We start from the raw sequence: 20,739 nt of genomic DNA on the forward strand, positions 1-20,739 counted from the left end.
TCTAAGTGTAACATTGTTTAATAGAGATAATTCTCAGCTACAGAATGCTTTTTCAACATAGTCAACAGCATTAACCATACATTTCACTAGCAATGAACAAGAGTGTGCAAGCCATTTTTTTCCTGCATGGAGGAGTTCAGTGACACTCTTCTGCTTTATTTGCATTTCCATGTCAAATGCTGGTATGTCAGATGCCATTTTGTCAGACTGCCTCTCTGCTGACTTCTGTCATGTGACAACAAAATGTAATGAAATATTGGTATGAATGTTTGGCCTCTATTGCCACACTGCCAACATACACATCTGACTTCATGGTCCAACTTAATAAAATAGGAAGCACTACTTTCAAAGCAGCCCTTGTATGTCTGATATATTTATGCACAAAGGTTATCTACAGAGAGAGAAAAAAATACAATATGATTTCAAAATTTTCGTGTTCTGAATCTTTCTATAGCTCTTGCCTAATGAGATATTGTAAGTAACTTGGAGACTTCTGATTTGTTTGTCAGTCCTATAGTTTTCATCCTGCATCTCTTCTGGTTCATAGAATAAGATTGTTTGTGTATATTTGGGACTGTTTTCATGTACAATCTTTTATTGGCTTATTTTCTTCTTTACTTGCTATTTCCTTACATTCTACTAAGAACCTTTTACCTGGCCTTTTTCTTTTCATAATGGGATTGTTGTTAACATACCCTGCAGCAGAAAATTTGAAACGATGCATGAAGTCAATTGGATTTTGAATACTGCACTGTTTATTATCTATTTCCAACATACAAATATACTTTACAATATAATGACTTTTCTCTGAAGCTGTGTTGGATCTCTGGGCGTTTGTACAGGACAAAAGCAGAGCTGTGGCTATTCATCTAAGCATCGAGTCTCAAAAGACACTTTTCCTAAGTGTTTGAATTCATACATTTGAATTTGTAATTCAAATGTTTACAAAAAAGGGAAAACAAAAGCACATGAGACTGAATCATTTAATCCCTGCAAAATATCTTGTAGAATCTCAATGGGGACCACCTGAGACAGAAACATGGAAGTATTAAAATCTTCCTTTTAAAACTGGTTAAATTTGAGACCATGATAGAGTCGCTCAGTTCCATCCAAATGCATAGATAAACCCAGAAAGTTAGAGTACTCTGATCAGCTTGAAAAGGTAGATCAATCTGAACATGATTCATAAAGCTAGGAAGATTTGGTCTGAGTAAACATGTTTGTGTAGATTTAACTATAGCTAAATATGCATACAAATACTGCTGAGAGAACCTGACCTCTTATACCATTTGAAGGTCAGGCTTTGTGTTTCTATAGGCATGTAATCCAGATATTAATACATATGGAGATAACATTTTGTCCTATGTAAAATAAGTTAGCTCAACTTAAAAATATAGGAGAACTCACCCTGCTAGTCACAGAACCAGGCCAAATCAACCCATAAACTGTTGATAGAAGGTGAGGTTAAATATCTAAGTGCATTCTTAAGAAGTTAGATAATGTGTGAATGGAAATCATCCTCTACACTTGAAGGGTTTTGCTGAGAAAGATGACTCTCATGGAGACATCTGGGTCCACAAAGGTTTCTACTGTCTGCTACATGTTATTCTAAGCAGAAGAAATTGAGGAAAGTGCTCACAGGAAATGAATTCAGAAATGAAGGATTGTCATTTATATGGAGGTAATTTTCCTCCCCATACAGAATACAGGGAAACTGCAGTGTTCTCCTGCACTAGTGATGTGAGGAAGTGCTATGTGACCACAATGGAGAGGTACTGCTATGTGTTTGTTCTGCTCTCATATCCAGGAAGTCAATGCTCCTCCCTGCTGAAGAGGAGTTGTTTGGCTGAGAGAAACCTTTGATCTAACCAAGCTCAACTTACTTTCTCATTTGTAGTGTTTTTCAAGTCCATAATCCAGGCAAGAGAACTTAGATGCACAAACTATTATTGCTATAGAACTCTTATGCAAAAAGAATCTGAGTTATATACACTGCACTGAAGCATAAGCCATAAACTATTATTAGACTATATCTGAGAGGCCAGTGGGACTGCAGACTTGACAACACTGCCTGATTGGCCTTATTTGTTATGTTCATCATCATTCAGAGCTATTGTCAGCACAAAATAAATTCTTGCAACAGAGTCTATCATGATAAATTTTGTGGCAGACTCCTGTGCTTTCTTTCCCATAGTCTTAACACTCTCAGAGGGAATTTTCATTCATCTTTGTGATAAATGATGAATCTAGCAATTTTATGTTGAAACTTTTCTGCTTGTCTTTTTAAATTTTCAGGAATTTTGCATGATTATTTAAAATGTGTCAAAGCAAGTTGAACACAGACTTTTACCCAGTCACATCCTTGCTGTTCTGAAGATCGTGCTCTGGCAGCTGGCTCTGGTGAATCTTGGGCTGTGCTGTTAACTCAGTCCAGAGGGACAATGTGCTCTAGAAGTTTTGCAGGCATCCTCTAGCTGGCATTTCCACCTCTTACTAGTGACTCTGAATCACAGTATTAGCAGGCTTTGGAGAAATTCGATGAAATATGTATTTTTGAGCTGTAGTTCCAATATTTATGTTATAACTAGAGAAATAATAGCTGAGTAGCTGTGGAAAGGGAGAAAGTTTCTCTGTAATGGTCCTAGAGAGCAAACACCATTGTCTGCTTTTCCTCACCCAATTGTTACAGCCTGATCAATATAATTTAATGTTTTGCTGAATACGAGTCTAGTAAAAAATAAAAAGCAAATATTTCCTTGGGTTAGGATTAACCATGTTCCCTTGCTGCGTGCATGTTTGCTTCTAGCAGTACACATCTGAACTCGTGGTTAACAAACATGTAGTGCCTGTGCTAGTTCTATTCTGCACTGTGTTAAGTTAAAAGTAAATTTTATAGCCAAGAGCTACCAAATACTACAGTGCTAATCCCTAAGAGTGTGTGGCTCAATAGAGAATTCAATGAAAAAGTTGCTGTGAGGGACTTATTTTTTGTTCCACCACATTAGTTATGAGCTGTAAAAATCCAGCAAACCAAAGAACAAAACAGAAAAATAAGTGTTAGAACAACTTTTGCTTTTAATTCTTAAGTGTACAGTATTTGAGACATAGATTTTTCTGTCACCATAGCAATCACTGGACAATATGACAGCATTTGAAAACAATATAAATATTTATTTTCATGTAATGTTTTATCTGGAAACCACTGCTATCCTACCTATTTATTCCAACTTCTGCAGGTGTTCAGTTTGTTTGGTTTTATTTATGTGTGTTGGTTTTTTTCATTTTTTTGTTTGTTTGTTTGTACTGGTAGGTGCATTTATATACGACAGGTTCAGATAATTCTTCACCTCTGCCCAGGTAATTGTGCATTATTTAATTTATTGTATTGTTATCACCATTTTCCTCTGTCCTACTTTGTTAGGCCATATTTAAGTAATATGTGTGCACATCTGATGTCAGTCCAAGTGAAGTCTGAATCCAGATTCAGATGTGACCTTCTCCCAAGGATATAACTTCTTCTAATAAAAACTGACTGGATTAGAAGCATAAAAAAAATGGCTCCCTTGTTTTCTCCTTACTTCAGAAATCAGAACAATTTCCTAGCTTTCTCATTTTATATCTTGCTGACAAATTCTGTCTCAGAGTATCTGTATCTCATTGTCCATTCTTTTTGGCTTCAGGGCATCTCATGTGCTGTATCTGTTGAATGATTCCATGAATGAACTGCAAGATGAAATATAGAGCCTGTCAATCATATTTTTAGATGACACAATTCAGGGAGGGATTGTAAATTTATGGGAAAATGAGAATAAAATACAGTGTAATCATGCACTGGAAAAGTGGTCTGAAATCAATCAACCAGATTCACTAAGGATACTGGCAAAGTGGCTCACATAGGAAATAACAATCAGAACAAAATTAATGAGATTAAATGCAACATGGAAAACTTATAGCTTAAAACTGAGGAGGAAAAAAATCCTGAATAACATGTAATGGTTACTTTGGATTTCATCCAATTACTGCAAGGGAAGTCTCCCTAACATTGCTTAATAGTACTGAAAGTATGAGAGAACTTGCAGTTTTCACTCAGACTTTTGGAAGATTCTGAAGCACTTTTTTTTTTCCAGAGTTTTTCAATATAAAAATTGAAAATATGTAAGACTCTGCTCCATTCCTTCTCATTTTGAATCTTTTACAGTGGAAGGCACTTAGGTTTGGTAACTCCTATTAACTAAAATGTCTGCCTTTAATCCCAAAGGACATATTATGACTGGGTAACACGAAGCGTAACTCTGTGCAGCATCAGCATATAACGAATAACGTTCTTCTTTCATCATTCACAGCTGCACAGGATTCCTTGTCAGTTCTGTATTATAGCTGTTCTCTCTGTACTTGTGTCTATGAATTAATTACAACAGAGGTCCTGATTAAGGTTATTTGTACTACAAGTACTAACTAAAGTGGTATAAACACAGAATGCTTTATATGCGCTAAGAAAAAATGGCAATTCAAAGAGTGAAATATCTTCATTTCAGGTCTTGGTTGATTGCATCCCTCTAACTCTTCCAAAGTTTTGACCACTATACAGTATAGAAGACAGAAGTTGGAAAAAGACAACCATCTATTATCTGAAAACAAGCCTTTTTCTCAGAGGCTGCCTGGAAAACCGAGCATGAAATTCTTAATGATAAAATACTAAATCTAAAGTTCTAAAAAATTCACTGAAATAGGTACTTTCTTTATAATTGAGGCAGCCTAATAAATAATTACAGCCAGGTGTTGTTTTTTTTTTTTTTTTTTTTTTTTTCTTTTCCTATGGCTGAAGACTTGCCAAATCTGGCTGACGAAGTCTGAAAAGTGTGATACAGTGCTACTGAACAGCACTCATTAGTTTTTTGGAAGTTATCATGTAGCATGTTTGCATTTACTTCCAACGTGGAAGCATAGCATTCTTCTACATTAAGGCCTTTACCACTAACTGTGTCATTTGGGTAAACAGAAGCCAAAAACATCCTTAGGTGGTCTGCTATAAACTTTTAAGGGACCCCAAAAGCATGTTGTATAACATGCACAGGAATTAAATACTGTTTCTCAATGGCAGTGACTCCAATTTGAACTTTCTACAGTTTCTGCACAAAGATTGCTTGGGAGAGCTGTAGGGAAGAGAGCTTAGCATTTAGGAGGTACTGTTGCAAATGTACCAAAACATGTGGTTAACTAATGGCATTATGCCACTGGAATTAGAACTACACCCAGCCATCTTGACAAGGAAACAATTTCTGTAGGAAATGTCTGCAGGTGAATGTCCCATGTAATGAAAAATTTGGCTCGTAGCTGGTATTGGTTGCAATCAGAAGGTCTTACTGGTAGAAAATATGGTACTTGCTATGGTGGGGTTCCTCTATAAGCTGTTCTTCAGCTGTCTTTTCTGCCCTGTTGAAACTGGTCTATCACCTTGTAAGTGGGCATTGCTGCTCCCTTAACAGATGGCAGTGTGCACAGGCATGCTGCAGAACCAGACTATGGATCTATTTTAATTATAATCGCAGGATCCCTTCTGTGCAGGGCAGCCATGCATGAAGTTATGAGGATAATATCTCATTATCATTCTATCAAGGAAGCTAGATTAATTTGGAAAGAAAATCAAAACATTCCTAGAGGTAAGAAAGAAATGGATGAGGTTTCTTCAAAGTAAATTACAATCAACAGCAAAAAGAACAAATTATTTCTTTCAATATGTCAAAGTCCAGCTAAATGGCTTAGATGGGTGCAGAGAGAAGCTGTGCTGACTAACGTAACTGGCCATGCAACGTCAACCAACAGATTTCCCTTAAGGAGAAACTGAGTTTCATGAAACTGTTTCTGCAGTAAGGTACTGCTCAAGGTGGGTGATGCTGGTCCTTCATTGTGTTCTCAAGCAGAAGAGGGGAAAAAAGAGAGAAGAAGAGAAAATATTTTAAGGATGAAAATATTTAGGGTACTTTATGCAGTGGATTTACTTTATTTCCTTTGATTTTGTTTAGGAATGAATTTGCTTTGCAAACCCTATTCTCTGGGGTTTTGTTTGCTTTTGTTTGTTTGTTTGAAGATCCCTTAATGTGCTTTTCTTTTTTATCTTCTGTCTCACATTGTCTTGGTGACACCTTTCTATATAGCCCTTCCTTGGAAGTGCATGATTCTCCCTTTGTTTAGAACATGTGTTAATAAAGTGAAAAAATAGCCTGAAGGCTGAGAGGGTAGATAGGAGGAAGGTTAGTCATTCCTTTGGAAATGTTGAAGATGAAGTCAGGAAAAAAGAAAGACAACAGTTGGATTGTGGGAGGATTTATGGATGAACCAATCAGAGGTTGAAAATTAAATTTTAAAGCCAGCTCCAAAAGTTACTACATTTTATCCTCCTTTGGAAGTCTCTGTTAGAAAAGAAAATATCTTTCATCTTCTTTACATTTCCTTAAGGGAAGTTTAATTTGTTTACGAAAAAACCTACAGCTTTAGAATAAACTTGCAACTCTCAGCAGAATACCTAGCCAATCTCTATGTGAAATTTACCCTGTGAAGGACAAACATGTAATTCAGAATCCTTCTGTGCTCGTTTCCTTTCAAAAATGTAAAAGATAATCTAGCTCTAGCACCCTTTGCAAGATAAAATTTCTCCACTGTCATCTGCTACCTCTGGGTGACACCAAAAAGTGTGTGGAAGAGATGGAGGGCTTTGGGCATGGGAGGCTGGCTAAGCAGGTGGAGTGCTTTGGGCTCCAGCCCCCCAGGGGATGGTTAAGCATACAGCTCTGCCAACTTCTGCATAGGGCTATGCTCAGTGCTTGGTAGAGGTCCCTCTCCAGCCCATGTCTTTGGTTTCAGACCTGCTTTCCTAAAAGAAAGAGGAAGGATGAGTTCTAAAAGGAAAGCAAAGATGAACAAAGTGATGTAAACACAGCTTAGCAACTAAGTCTAATAAAAAGTACAGCTAAACACCAGAAGGAAAGTAAAAGCACCTTTAAGTGCACTGCAGTTACAAGACATAAAGGCAATTTAGTGGAACAAATCAAACCCAGGCAACTACTTACTGAACTGTAAAGGCAGTAACAGAATCAGCAACACCTGAAGGATTGCCTTCACTGTTTGAAGAACAGAGAATCTCTTGTTAAGAAACACACAGAGCAGGAATACATTAGAGGGAAATGAGTTAGGGCACCCATTGGAGAAAAAGAAATATCCAATTACCTACAAAAATATTTCATAGTCATTTCCAGACAGGTTACTATTAAAAATATCTCTGCGGAAGTGAATTTTATGACAGTTATAACAAAATAACTGGACTCTTCAGTATGTGATGGCTTTATGGATATGATATCTGAATTTGAAGGTATGTTCATAACACTATGCAATTACTAAAAGTAATAAATAGCTTTTAGAAGGTTTATTCTCTACTGAAATGATGAATGCAATGCAAAATAAAACTCTGAAATAAAGAGCAAAGAGCATACAGGACTAAAAGATAAGCCATTGTGATCTTAAATCCATAATTAAAATGGAACAACTTCTGCAGAATTGACCTTATTTTTAAAATTCATATATATTTTCCATTACAGTTCTGTAGTATACAATGCTTTTAATGCCAAGTTGCAGACCAAAGGTGAATGTTACTGGGATGGTTTCTTGAAAACCAGACAATTTACTTGAGCTATGAAGCAGTAATCTATTTCTTCTGTGTGGAAAGTATTGTGGGCTGGGTTTGTTTTCCCAGGACACAAACCATGTGACATGTTTGGAAATATCCACGCTAGGAATGAGTATGCTAGGCATGTATAAATTTGTTAGCCTTTTAAGCTGCAAGAGCTCACTGCAATAGATATTATAAATGTGCCAAGGATTTTTGAAAGTTATAATACTTGCCAGGTACAGTTGTATTCTTCATGTTTATTGTTCCATCTGCTGATTTCTACATCAATTTTTACCTGTTGGCTAAAAGGGTATCATGCAATTTGTCATGCTATTTAGATATCTTCTACAGGAAATCCTGAGCTGGATTTTTTAATCATACTGAAGTTTGCTCTTTTTGACATTACAAATTTGTAAATTCATACTTGGGATAAACACGAATCACAGAAAAGCATGGTTCAACTCTCTGCTTTAGAAAAAGATAGTCTCAGAAAGATGTGATATGGAGCACCTAGTGGATGATGTAGGATTTTTCAGGATATACATTCTCCTATCTATTTATATTCTCCTATGAAGAAAGGTTGAGAGAACTGGGCTTGTTTAGCTTAGAAAAGAGAAGGTTCCAAGGAGACCTCAATGTGGTCTTTCAATATTTGAAAGGAGCATATAAACATGAGGGAAAATGACTGTTTATGAAGGTGGACAGTGTTAGGACAAGGGGGAATGGTTATAAAATACTATGGGGTGGGGGGTTATGTTAGATATTAGAAGGAAATTTTTTACTCAGAAGGTGGTGAAGCACTGGAACAGGTTGCCCGAGGAGGTTGTGGAGGTGTGTGCCCCATCCCTGAAGGCATTCAAGGGTGGCTCTGGCCAGCCTGGTCTGGTGGTTAGCGACCCTGCACACAGCATGGGGTTGAAATTGGATGATCATTGTGGTCCTTTTCAACCCAGGCCATTCTATGATTCCATGATATACCTTTGAAAATGTTTATTCACTGATACTATGCTAGCTATGCTAGTTGATGTCCCAGGGCTATCTCACATTGGTTCTGTCTATTGAAATGGCCAAAAAAAAAAAAAAAAAAAAGCAGAACGATTATCTTCTAAATGAAAATTTCACATTTTCAGCTAAGATGGAACATGAACAATCCAAACCCAATAAAAAATCATTTTTGTCTTTAACTGATTTCCTGAAACTTGGACTTATCTTAATATTGAATGGAGGAGAAAGGCTTCCAAATCACTCTTTCACTTCTTCTTTTTTTTCTTTCTTTCTTTTTTTTTTTTTTTTTTTTTTTTACTAGTGGGAAACCTATTTTTCATTCAGCTGTAATTACCTTATTTTGTTCCTAATGAAGTGTGACATGAGAGAAGATTTATCAGATATTAGGTTCTTGGACTGTAAAGAAAGGATAGTAGATGAAACCATATACATCTATGCAGCTATCCATAACTGTCTCTTTAACACAGTTTGGAACTCAGAGCAGAAGGTATTTCAACAATGAACATCTCATTAATAAATTGAAATCTAAATTAAATGTTACACTGAAAGAAGGGGGTCCTAAAGGTGAAAAACAAACAGCAAGTGATTCAATTTTTTTTTCTTTGTCCTAGTACTTTTTAATTATTTATGATGTTTCAGTACTTCTTCTGACAGTACAAAAGAGAGCATGGTACTTGTCTCTGAATTTTGGTGGCTAACCTAATTACCAGCTATGAAACCCTATGAATTTCTCTCCTCACTGAAGTCTCACTTATACTACATTAAGTGTAGTTCACCTGCTTCTATCCCAGATTTCCAAAGCTTTGTATGCCTCTAGACTGACAGCTCCACACCTGATTTTAATATGCTTATGTTCTCCTCAAAATTTATCACTGTTAGAGATTCTAGATTTTCTTGCCTTGATGGTTTGCCCCCAGGCTGGCATGTGGGACCTGAGGTTTCCCTTTAGTTCCATCACTTTGGACATAAATAGTGATCTGCCTAGATTTTGGCTCTCCTACCAGGTTTTGCCTAAGTTGTCCAAGTCTTCCACTACCAGGAGATCAATGGAAAGGCAATGAACGTACCTCTGTGATACTCTGGTTAAGTCTTAGATCTCTTTTCATACAATGGAGAGTGTGTTTCAGATGGTAGGGATGGAGATCCTTGGTTTTCTGATACATGGAGATCATGGGCCACTTAAGCAGGATTCTGTGTTTCCCATAGAAATTATGGGATTCCTGACCATGCTCGCATGCTGCTTTGCTGGTAGGCCACATCAGCACTCACTGTCCCATATCTGCTCCCAGTTATTTCACTATTTCCAGGTCAAATTAGGCTTAGAACATTTGTGCATCCCCAGAGAAGCCTGTCTTCCACTCCATTGATCAGGAATGGCCTGTGACCAAGGTGTCTGTACAATCCCTGGCTTGCATATCTGCCCTGCAGCTTTCCTCTATCCTGGACAGAGTTGCACAAGTTTGTGTGGATGCAGCCCATTGTTGCCCCTCACCTCAGACGACTTTCTGCAAAGTGGGATGGTGGTGTCACATGGCTCAGCTGGAACACAGCCCCTGGCAATGGTATAGGTTCAATTCAGGATGTTGGTTTCAACTCTAGGCTCCATGTATACCTGGGCTCTGTCTCCACAACAAAGTCTTCAAAAAGCAGAGTGCATTACCCACATCTGGCAGCAATTGATACTGAAGTGTCTTGGGCATTTCACAGTAGCTTTTAGGAGCCTGAAGTCCCTATTTTAGCCCAATAAATACAGTCTGGTCCCTGTAGACTTTCTCAAGTCTAGATTTTGGGCCTTAGCCATCTTCAGATCCAGGCTTCCTCCAAGTTTAATCAGTTTCTCTTTGCATTCTTAACATTCATGTGACTGTGGACATGGATAATTTCTGCAGGCATCAGAGTTTTCCTTTAAAATGTAACCAATCTGCAAATATTTTATGCTGAATAATGCCTTCTTTTATGCTATACTTCTATGAGGTTTAAAACTTGTTTGAAATCGTTTAAACCTTCGATGTATTGTGTTACTCTAGAAAAAGAAGGAAACTGGCAGTTATTCATGATGTAGCCTAATCCTTTTACCTGTGGTTTTTTTTTTTTTTCTTTCCCATTTTACAATTGGATAGCACAGCTGGAAAAAAAAAAAAAACCCTTTACTAAAATGTTCACTCCTTATAAACTGCTTTGCTGTTCCAAGTCATAAAACTCCTGCAAACTGTAATAAATTTCACTTCCTCATAGTAAGAGGCACTGTACATAGTGTTAAAAAATGCAAAATAAGCAAGTATTCAGCTAGCCAGTAGTGCAGAAGCTTCAGCTTTAAATGTGACAATAGAAGAAGCACTAATCCAGTGATCCGGGCAAAAGTGGCCCTTTGTTCTTTATTCCTTTTTTCCACACTCCGCTAACCAGCAGCAATTTTCTGATGTCCTAAAAGCTCAAAATGTGCTTTCCCTGTTTAGTGTTATGTAAAGAATATATTTTAAAGGTCAGAATTTATTGTTTTATGGATAAGAATTCATCCTCGGTCTGTCTTGGTAACTACCTAATTTCACAGTTCTGGCATATCAGCATCAGAAAATGACTTCACCTGAGAGTTTTAGTTAATTTTTAGTGATTTTTTTGGAATGAAATCTCAGAAGAAAAGATATTTGCTTTCTTTGAAGAGCTGCTGTCATTCCCATGAGAAGTCTTCTTGCCACTGAACACTGTACAGCAATTGTCTGAAACTACCTGAAACTGTGTGTCATGTAGCTGGAAGCTAAGCCAGAAATCCTTTGAGGAGATGTTTTCTTTCAGAATCTTCTTGTGCTTCTTCTTATTATTATTAGTTCCTCTGTGAGCTGCAAGCCTTGATTGAGTTTAAATGGAGGGCAGCTGCTTTGCATGGCATGCTGTGCAGTCCTGGTGCCCAGCTCCTCTGAGTAGGCAGGCTGCAGCTCCATCCATCCGCACCTGTTGCTTCAGCTTCCTTCTCCCCAGCTCCCATAGAGGCAGAGGACTGTGGTGCTGCTGCACATGATATTTCTGATCACTTCTATACTGACCATTCAGATACAGTCCTTGAAACTATCTACAGCTCTCATCTCATTGTCAGATATTTAAAAGCAATACCAAAGCCACATGACTTAAAATCTTAAGTTTAGTTAGTCATCTCATAAAAACCAGGCAGGCTATTGTAGCTCTGCTTCTGATTTCTACTGTGTCCAGAGAAAATTTAAAATGTATTTATGAATGAAATTGTAGATTGGAAAGAAAGCATATGTAATTATGTTGGTTAAAACTAAGTATAGTATCCACTCCATATACTACCAGAAATAAATGCCTTTAAAATTTGCTTTCTGCAGAAATTTCAGAAGCACGTTCAACTAAGGCAAGCATGAGATTCTCCTCTAATTATCAGAGTAATAAGGGAGATTGGACCTATGAAAGTCATATGAACAATAAACATCTGAGAACAGTAATTAATGCTGAGTTAATTGAAATATTGAAAGATTTTTGAATGACACCAATGAGGGGTATTGGGATAACTAGCAGAGATCAACCTCTCCATTCAAAAAAACATAAAAATTTAAATGGCTTCAGAGGGGCCACCCTGCCTTTTCAGGTGATCCAGTTTTAGTCTCTTTTGTCCACAAATACTATAATTCTCCAGCAAAACATTCTACAGAAAGAGTAGGAGGAGACAAGGAGAGCTCTGAAGAGTCTGAAATCCAGCAGGGAAGGAGATGAATGAATAAAATTGTTAGAACCTTTGCAGACCAGTTCTTTAGGCTAAATATCCAACTCTGTGCACTCCTTTGTCACAGTATTATTTTGCATTTAATGAAAATTCACTTATTAATAGATACAGTATGTGATTCTTCATGGGGAAAAACAAAGCAAAACAAACAGGAACCAGTCAAATAGTTTGCATACAATTTTATAATGCTATTTTCATTCCTAAAGTCTGCTGTGCATTTGTTTTTTTTAGGCTAAGTATTGTTTTGGCTGCATAAAGTCTAAGTGATCAAACAGCTTCATCTTAAAATAAAAGATAATTCTGCATTTTTACACCATGTGTGATATAGAGAGATGATTCAACTATGTTCTCTTATCTAACCTCCTCCAGCTGCCAACCACAATAGCAGAACAACCTGCCCCACATAGCCACATTGCTCCTTATGCTGATTAAAAGGGCTCTTCAATATGTGCTCATCAAAATGACCACTGACTTCTGCTGGTACTATCTGTTAGTACAAAGAATTTGAGATCATGCCACATAGCTACAGTATCCTAAAGCACTATTAATGGAGAACTCTGATTGCTGAGAGATCACATGCTGTTAGACTTCTGTTAAACAGAATTGGATAAAAGTATTCTTTTTATTATTATTGTTGTTGTTGTTGTTGTTGTTATTATTAATGGGAAGGTGAGGGCAAGAAATTTTACTTTGATAATTGCAATTATGTAATGAATTAGAATAGCAAAGGCTCTTCTTTTGCGTGTAATGTGCCGAATAAATGTGTTTCTTCCATTTATTTCTTCCTTTTTTTCAGAGAGGTAATGTCACTGAATCTCAAGATTTTACAGCTTCTTAGTAGTCAAGTAAGGAAAGAAAATAGGGATCCTTCATAGAATCACTCAGGTTGGAAAAGACCTTAAGGATCACTGAGTCCAACCATGACCCAACCATACTACCCTAACTAACAACCCTCTGCTAAATCATGTCCCTGAGTACCACATCCAAACAGTTTTTAAACACATTTGTCTAGTTCAGTTTAGAAGTTGATGTTGTATTGATGGTGCTATGATAAAGCCAAGAAACATCACAAGATTGCAGTATTTCTAGCGGCTTTCAAGTGTGTAGTTGTGTAAAAATCTTGCACAACTCCCTAGAAAATATTTGGATGATAGCTCCTATCAGGTAGGAGCTAGAAAAATGTGAAATAATCTGAAAGCTTGGAAAGTTATGACTATTTTATTCAGATACTTCATATTAGTTAAGCTTCCTGGCAATACCTATAGCACCTGTGAGCTTGTAAAACCTTCACATTAGACTGCATAGTTTAGTAAGAAATACCTAAAAAAACTCCCACACCCACAACTGTCTGAGGTAAAAATCTGAATCTCACACATAACATACACCAGGGACAAAGACTGGGCATAAATGTCACTGGCAGGTATTCTATAAATAATTCTTGAAATCTTATGTGTTCACTTGAGATATACTTACTATTAATGAGTTTGGTTCCCAAGGGAGTATTGAAGACAGAGAAGGAAAGAACATTGTATATAATGCATATATTCTAAAATGCCATTAAATGTAAAAGCTGCATCTGAGTGTAACCCAGAGAAAGCTGTGGAATGCCATACTCTTATGACTCCAGGGATGCAAAGCAGTTGTGGAGCAATCCCATTACATGAGCATGACACCCAGTCTCTCCCTGCTTAGCCCTGTATGTGATCAAAATGAATTTGAAAGGGAGAATAACAACCTTTCCAATGCATTTATTTTTCTGGGGGAGGATGGAAATACTGCCAAGAAAGGCTGGTTACTGTGTGACAGCCACATGGAGTGCGAAGATGGCATCCAGCTGGGCATGTACGGAGACTGTGAGCTGCTTTCCTGGCATGAAGCACTGCCATATTTACCTTGCCCATAATAACATTACAGCAGTGTAATTCATATGGGAATGTAGCCCAGAATTATTGTCCCACTTCAGAGCTTTAAGGTCTGTCTCATTCAGTGTGCTTGCACTGCAAGGAATATAGCAGATGTCTTATTCCAAAACTTTGTATTCAAATGTAGATGAGCTGAGTATGTGTGTGCCATCAGGATTATTCACAGGTTATTAAAGGCTATAACTTCTTGCTTTTTAAACTCTAAACTTGAGTTAATTCTAGGGGGCATTCTCACTAAACAGTAGGTGACCAACTACATTAATAGTCTCTGAAGGGAGCTTCAAAGCAGAGCCTAACTAGAGATGTATTTGGTCATATATTGCATGCAAATCTACAAATCAAAAACACGTTTGCAAAATTTGAAGTGAGAGTAATTCACTGTTTGAAAATGGGCTAAATCCCTTAGATTATTTATTTATATCTCACAATTAAATCTGATGTAGATGGTATTCATTTAACATGGATGAAATTATTGATTTAAATATAATATGGAGAAAAAATCAAGCCAGATATACTGCAGTATTGCTCTGGATGAGAGAAAAGTGAAGTTGAATATTCTGAAAATGGTTTTCATTTTAAAGATGCATTATAACCTGCTCTTCTTTCTTTATAAAGGGGCCAGCTTTACAGATGGTACAGCAAACAGAGGGCTGCAAACCAAGCTGTACCTGAGCTGGGAGCAGCCTGATCCTGCCACAGGGACGTTGGTGCTGAAAAGTCACGGTGCAGTCATTGGCAAGGCACATCTCAGAACAGCTCTGCAATCTCTGTCTACTTATCCATCAGCAAGATCTGTAAGGTATACCCATGATTAAAACTTTTCGTAGGCCACCCAGATAGACACTATGGGTCATCAGTGACCTGTAGTGCCTGACTGCAGGGCTGCAGGATGTGTTACTTTATCTGTGTTTTACAAAGGAAGCAGTGATTCAGAGGGTCTTTTCTTTCTGAGATGTTCACACTGCAAAATCAAAGCATCATGAACAAAAGGTGGCACTTGAAAACGATGGTCTTAAAATCAGCCAGAAGTACTTCCTTCAAATGCTTTATGAAAATCCTTAACCCCACCACTGGTTTTCTTCCCAGCATAATTCTTGCTGACCCTAAAGGCAGTGCCTCTGATCAGAAATATCATCAGTCTACAGTCCTTTACATTTCTAAAATGTTTCTTGTTGTGAACTACCTTTTCATTACAGAGAGAATTATATGGCTAAATCATCATTAATTGAGTTTTAATCAAAACCTTTTTTTACATTTTTCAGATGCTGCCAGGTTGGCAAAAGCCATGATTGGTGGGACAAACATGTGTCTTGAAAAGGATATACGTTTTTTGGAGAAACAACCAAATAAACCAGGCTTGCCTACGGAATATTCTATAGCACAATCACTCATTTAATGCCTGTAAGATTTTGAGGGTTTTAAAACAAAATTTAATTTTAGATTGGCACCAATGAATTCTGGTCCCAGACATCATGCGAGCAGTGATCATGCAGAAAACAAATGAAGCTCTGTGGTTAGATGAAGATTGATTAATAAATGTAAGAGACAGAAATTTGTACAGACTGCTGTACATATATGCTTCCTTGAGTAGGTGCCTGAGATGTATTAATGGCTGACTGTTAAGACTGTGAGGTCTGGAAACTTCTCTGATCTTGAAAATGAAAATAACAAAATACATAAGAAATAGGGGAAGAAAAAAAAAAAAGAAACAAAAAAAAGAAAGAAAAAAAGGTAATTCATACATTGAGGAAGGGAAAGGGATAAGTAGCACATTGTTTGTGAACTTCCAGTGCAAATAGGTCAGCATTTCTTTCTCTCACAGCCCTCCCTTCTCCCTTTCACTTCTCAGTGACTTGAAAGGCCTGTTTACGACCACTGCATTGATTTCCTTTCCTCTGACTCACTGCAATCTGGCTCCAGTCCTCCCCATTCAAACTAGCTCACCAAGGTCTCAAGTGACCTCTTTCTGGCTAACATGGGGATCTCTGTGTCCTCTTTGACCTTCCTGTCTAACCCGATACCCCTGATCACTCTTCTTGCAAGGCTTTTGTGGTAGTACCCCCTTGTGGCTCACTGTTTACCTTCTTCACTGCTCTTCAAAAGAGTTCCTACCTTCACGGCTCTCTCTCAAAGCCACCACATACATTCTATTCCCTGCACGCATTTATTTTTTTCCTCTTGTTTTCTGCTATTATTCCCAGGCTGAACATTTTCACCTCCCTGCCCTGACCATTTCTATACTATTTTGTGAGTTGAATTGACAGTTTGATGTATTCAGGACAAATCCTTGTCACCTGAAGCTCAAAAAGATCACAGGTAATTCTTTCATTTGAACTTGCCACTCTTCCTCCTCTGCCCATTGCTGTTGACATCTTCACCATTCCCCTTCAGATCTCAAACTCAGGATCATTTTGGCATTCCTTTGCATGTTTCTGTGCACTGAGATAATCATGGCAGGCTTGCTGCAAAACCTCTGGGAATTAGGAAAATCTGGCAAAGTCATACAAGTTTAAGTAAAGCTTGAAGTAGTATCTTCCCCATCCCCCACCTTCAAATTCACCCCTTGAATTTCAAAAACCCTACTCAACGTTTCTTTTCTAAGTTCCACACTTTAGGCACCAATGTTTTATATATATTTTATTTTATTTTATTTTATTTTATTTTATTTTATTTTATTTTATTTTATTTTATTTTATTTTATTTTATTTTATTTTTTAAACCTGGACTATGCTCTTAAAGTATTTAACACTCCTCCAGAGCGCCTCTCCGAAACTGCCTATCACTGCTCTCCATCAGTGTTGCTTGGCGTTTTGCCCTCTTGCCTGTACCAGTTGTTCACTCACTCACCATAGTGCCATGGCCTTGGCAGTTCAAATCAAGGAAGTTGCATTTCATATTCTCACCATCCTGTGAAAACTGAGATTACATTTTTCCCTGCCTTTTGCTCTTTTGGGAGTGGTGGGAGGGATGTCCTGGACACACCTTTCACAACTTTCCATGCTCTCACAGCGTGACAGTTGTTGTACCCAACTCCGTTTTTTTTTTCTCCCTCTCAAGATGAATAATCATCAGAGAAGGAGCAAATCTCCATAACAGCATTCCTCTAAGGATTTCAGAGTAAGCCTTTTGGAGGCTGGCAACTTTACGTAGTAGATAATCACACAAAATACTGAGTGCTCTGAGCGCTGCAGCTCAGTTTTTAATCTAGTTGCAACCTCAACAATCCTTGTAGTCTGGACCTTCCTGAAGTCAGTGGTCACGTATTTAGGATAGTGACTCTTGCCACAAAGTGTCATAAGTTCTTGTTATCCTTTTGATACACAACTCAATACTTTTGATTAAAATCAATACTGTATGTGAAAATCTTAGCACATTCCAGAGCTAAAAAGTACATCTTTCAGAAACATGCCTGTTGTGGGTTTTGTGTCAGACCAGTTTTTAAGCAGAGACTCCACCCTAACATTACTTTGGAGTACCATAAAAAGCCTTCCGAAGAGAGTACTCCTCAGAGACTTTTGGTTTGCACTTAAAGAACTAGAAGGCAAAATGTAAAGCCTTCTTTCTAACAAGTGGAGACAAAATAAGTCAAAATAGCAGCCCGAAGGATCTTCATAATTAGTGCCTTTCTGTAACAGAATTCACTCCCTTGCTACTGTTCCCTTATAGGTATACATTCACTTTTCTGCCTGTAGTAATGCACACCTTAGCAATTTTTGTTCCCAGAAGGTGCCCACTGAATTCCCATGGACAAATTCATCAGCTGAACTATGATCTCATTTCCCTTGGCATGCCACGGAACCAGACACATCATGTTTTCATTGCTGTAACTTAATTCCCCAAAGTACAGCAACTGGAAGTTGCTGCCAGGAAAAATGTGACAACCATAGCATAATTTACCAAAAGGCAGTAGTGACCTGAGCATTGAAACACAGCACCTAGGTTAACTGATATCGTACAGCTCTGCTCTAAGGGAAACTTCTATGCATATGAATCTCTTTTGTTTATTTAATTATTTCAGTAATTTGCTCTTAAGTGTGGTAGTGTGGCAGTGTTACAGAAATATGTATGAATATGCAAGAAGTAAAAGAAAAAGAAATCAATGGAGGAAATCACTCAGAGATTCCATTATGTGTTTTCATAGATTTTCCAAAGATGGAGACATATTTGCATTACAGGCTTCAGTGACAGAGTAAAAGAACCAATGTATCCTGTGCAGTGTTTTATTCAAATAAGAATTATTATTATTATTACTGTTATTTTTTGTATTTACACTAACAAAAGTCAACAGTGATCAAGCAGGGAAAAAAAAAAAAAAAGTATTCAATTCCTGAATAGGAAACACTGTAACAATCACATATATTATATATGAAAAAAAAGAAAAAAGAAGAGTAATGGATTGCAAAGACCCGCCTTTAAAAATGCCTATCAGGACTGTGTATATTTAAGGTTGGTCAGACTCATCAGTATTAATAGGATTGGAACTTCATTCTGTTAGAAATAAACTCTCAACTAAAAAAATAAAGGGACATGAATCTGAAAATGTATGTGGACATCCAGATGCTTATAGGAGGAAGCAAGATGCAGGTTTGATCCTCATTTTCATTATTCTCCATTTTACTTTGTGTTCCTCTTCTATAGCAGAAAGTCAGATACACCCTTCTGGGAAACTGGGAATGGTCTGTATTTGGCACTGTTGCTCTCAAACACACCCTTTCAGGAGATGAAAGCAATGAAGGAGCCCTCCCAGGGCTCAGGGAATTCTCCAACAGATGACAGAAGTTGCTGAGGTCGCTGAGACATTGCTTCCCTCCTTCCTGTCAGCTTGCAAGCCTAGATTTGCATTGGACAATTTCCTGTTCTCCAACATAGTCACCGCAGTTCACAGGGGGAAAAGTAGGAATGACTGAGGGAGAGCATCTGTTGAAAACAAGAGTGGCAATTAACTAACTGGCATCTTAGCTGTTATCTTTTGTGTTCTGGACAAAAGAAGAATGGCTTCCCAGTTAAGATCAGATTAAACAGCTGCAGGTTGCAATTGCTTCAAAAGGCACTGACAGTGAAGGAAAGAAAAAAAATATATGCCAGATTTACTCTGTTTTATGGTATGGCCTATTGGACACATTTGTTTTTGAATACCTAATGTATTCTCCTGGACTCCTTTAGGTTTTGTTTATGCAAGCACCAAGGCTTTTTCACTGCAGATGGACAAAAATCATTTATGACAGCATCAGAACTTTAGAATCTGACTACTTTTAACTAATATATTCAGGCAGAAAATTACTACATTGAAAAAGTCCACTAAGACTAAGGACATTAATCTTTTTCTGATTAACAGCACAAAGTCTGTGAAGCTCCTGGCACCACTGGATGCCTTTGAACACCATCTTATATGGAGAACTCCCACACCTGTTTTCATAGTCCTCCCTTTGTTGAGTGTCCAGAAACACATCCAGGGCACCAAATGGATGGACTGGTTCGAATCAAGTATGACCTTATCACTGTGGCCATGGTAACTACCAACTAACAAGGGAGACAGGTATAAACTGAATATCTCTTGTTTAGTTTATCACTCTCTGAATGGATGATGCAACACAGCAGCAGTTCCGGGGTAGGAATCTGTAAAGACAAAGATTCAGAAATAATATCTCAAAATCTCACTTCCTGCTCTGCCCTCCTCCTGTGTGTTTCTTTAGCCCTTCTACCTGCCAACAGCTTCTAGCAAGGATTAGTAGCCAAGGTGGCCAGGTTCCTTGGAGAACATGCTAAATGAAACTATATATGTATAGCTGCCTAAGATGGGGGATGGCTGGGTTAACATCAAGGGGCTGGAAAAGGTAGAGACTGGTAAAATAGAGGGAAACTAAAAACCCTCAGAGGGAGTTCTCATGCACTATGATGCCTTGTTACAACTCTGCTTATCCTTCTCCTGAACTTTCATCTCTCACTTAGAAAGAGGATGAGAGATTAAATCTGTATGAGATATTAAACTCAGAGATGTTGTAAATACAGAAATAAACCTGAAAAGTAAGGCAACAATTTTTCTCTACTGAGCTTGCAACCTTTGATCTTCTCTGTAAGCGGCAACTGAATAATAGTAACTGTGCAACAGCATCGCATAATAATATCCAGCAGGAGCAAACGCATCATGATAAAATCACCATTATTGAATAACAACTCAAAAAGCTGTCATGAACAGTCTGCTTACTGCACACAATTCACCAAGGAAATACTAGCTTGCCATATACTATACATTTCATCACAGCAAAGTGCCATTCATTGCCCTGCCCTTTTAACAATATTATACATATGCACATAGCAGGGAACTCAGATTATGTGACACTGGTGGACCACTGCTTACAGTCTCTCCCCTGCCCTAGCTGGTAGGCTTCTCTGTAGAGACTATTCCTGTTCAG

At 37.8% G+C, this 20,739-nt stretch overlaps 1 long non-coding RNA gene across 2 annotated transcripts in view; it reads left to right on the top strand.

Annotated features, from left to right (window-relative positions):
* The window catches only part of LOC107311348 (uncharacterized), a 32,013-nt gene extending 11,664 nt beyond the window's left edge, over nt 1-20,349 (top strand). The window contains exons 4-6 of one of the 2 annotated variants that reach the window (XR_014943893.1): nt 14,942-15,125; nt 15,589-15,727; nt 19,662-20,349. This is a non-coding gene — a long non-coding RNA (uncharacterized LOC107311348). Of the gene's footprint in view, nt 1-14,941; nt 15,126-15,588; nt 15,728-19,661 lie in introns of those variants that run through there. The other variant, XR_014943894.1, reaches the window with a different exon arrangement.
* The last annotated feature ends 390 nt before the right edge of the window (nt 20,350-20,739 follow it).

This window comes from Coturnix japonica, chromosome 3, assembly GCF_054131305.1.
Source record: "Coturnix japonica strain WE chromosome 3, WE-NBRP24, whole genome shotgun sequence".
Taxonomy (NCBI): domain Eukaryota; kingdom Metazoa; phylum Chordata; class Aves; order Galliformes; family Phasianidae; genus Coturnix; species Coturnix japonica.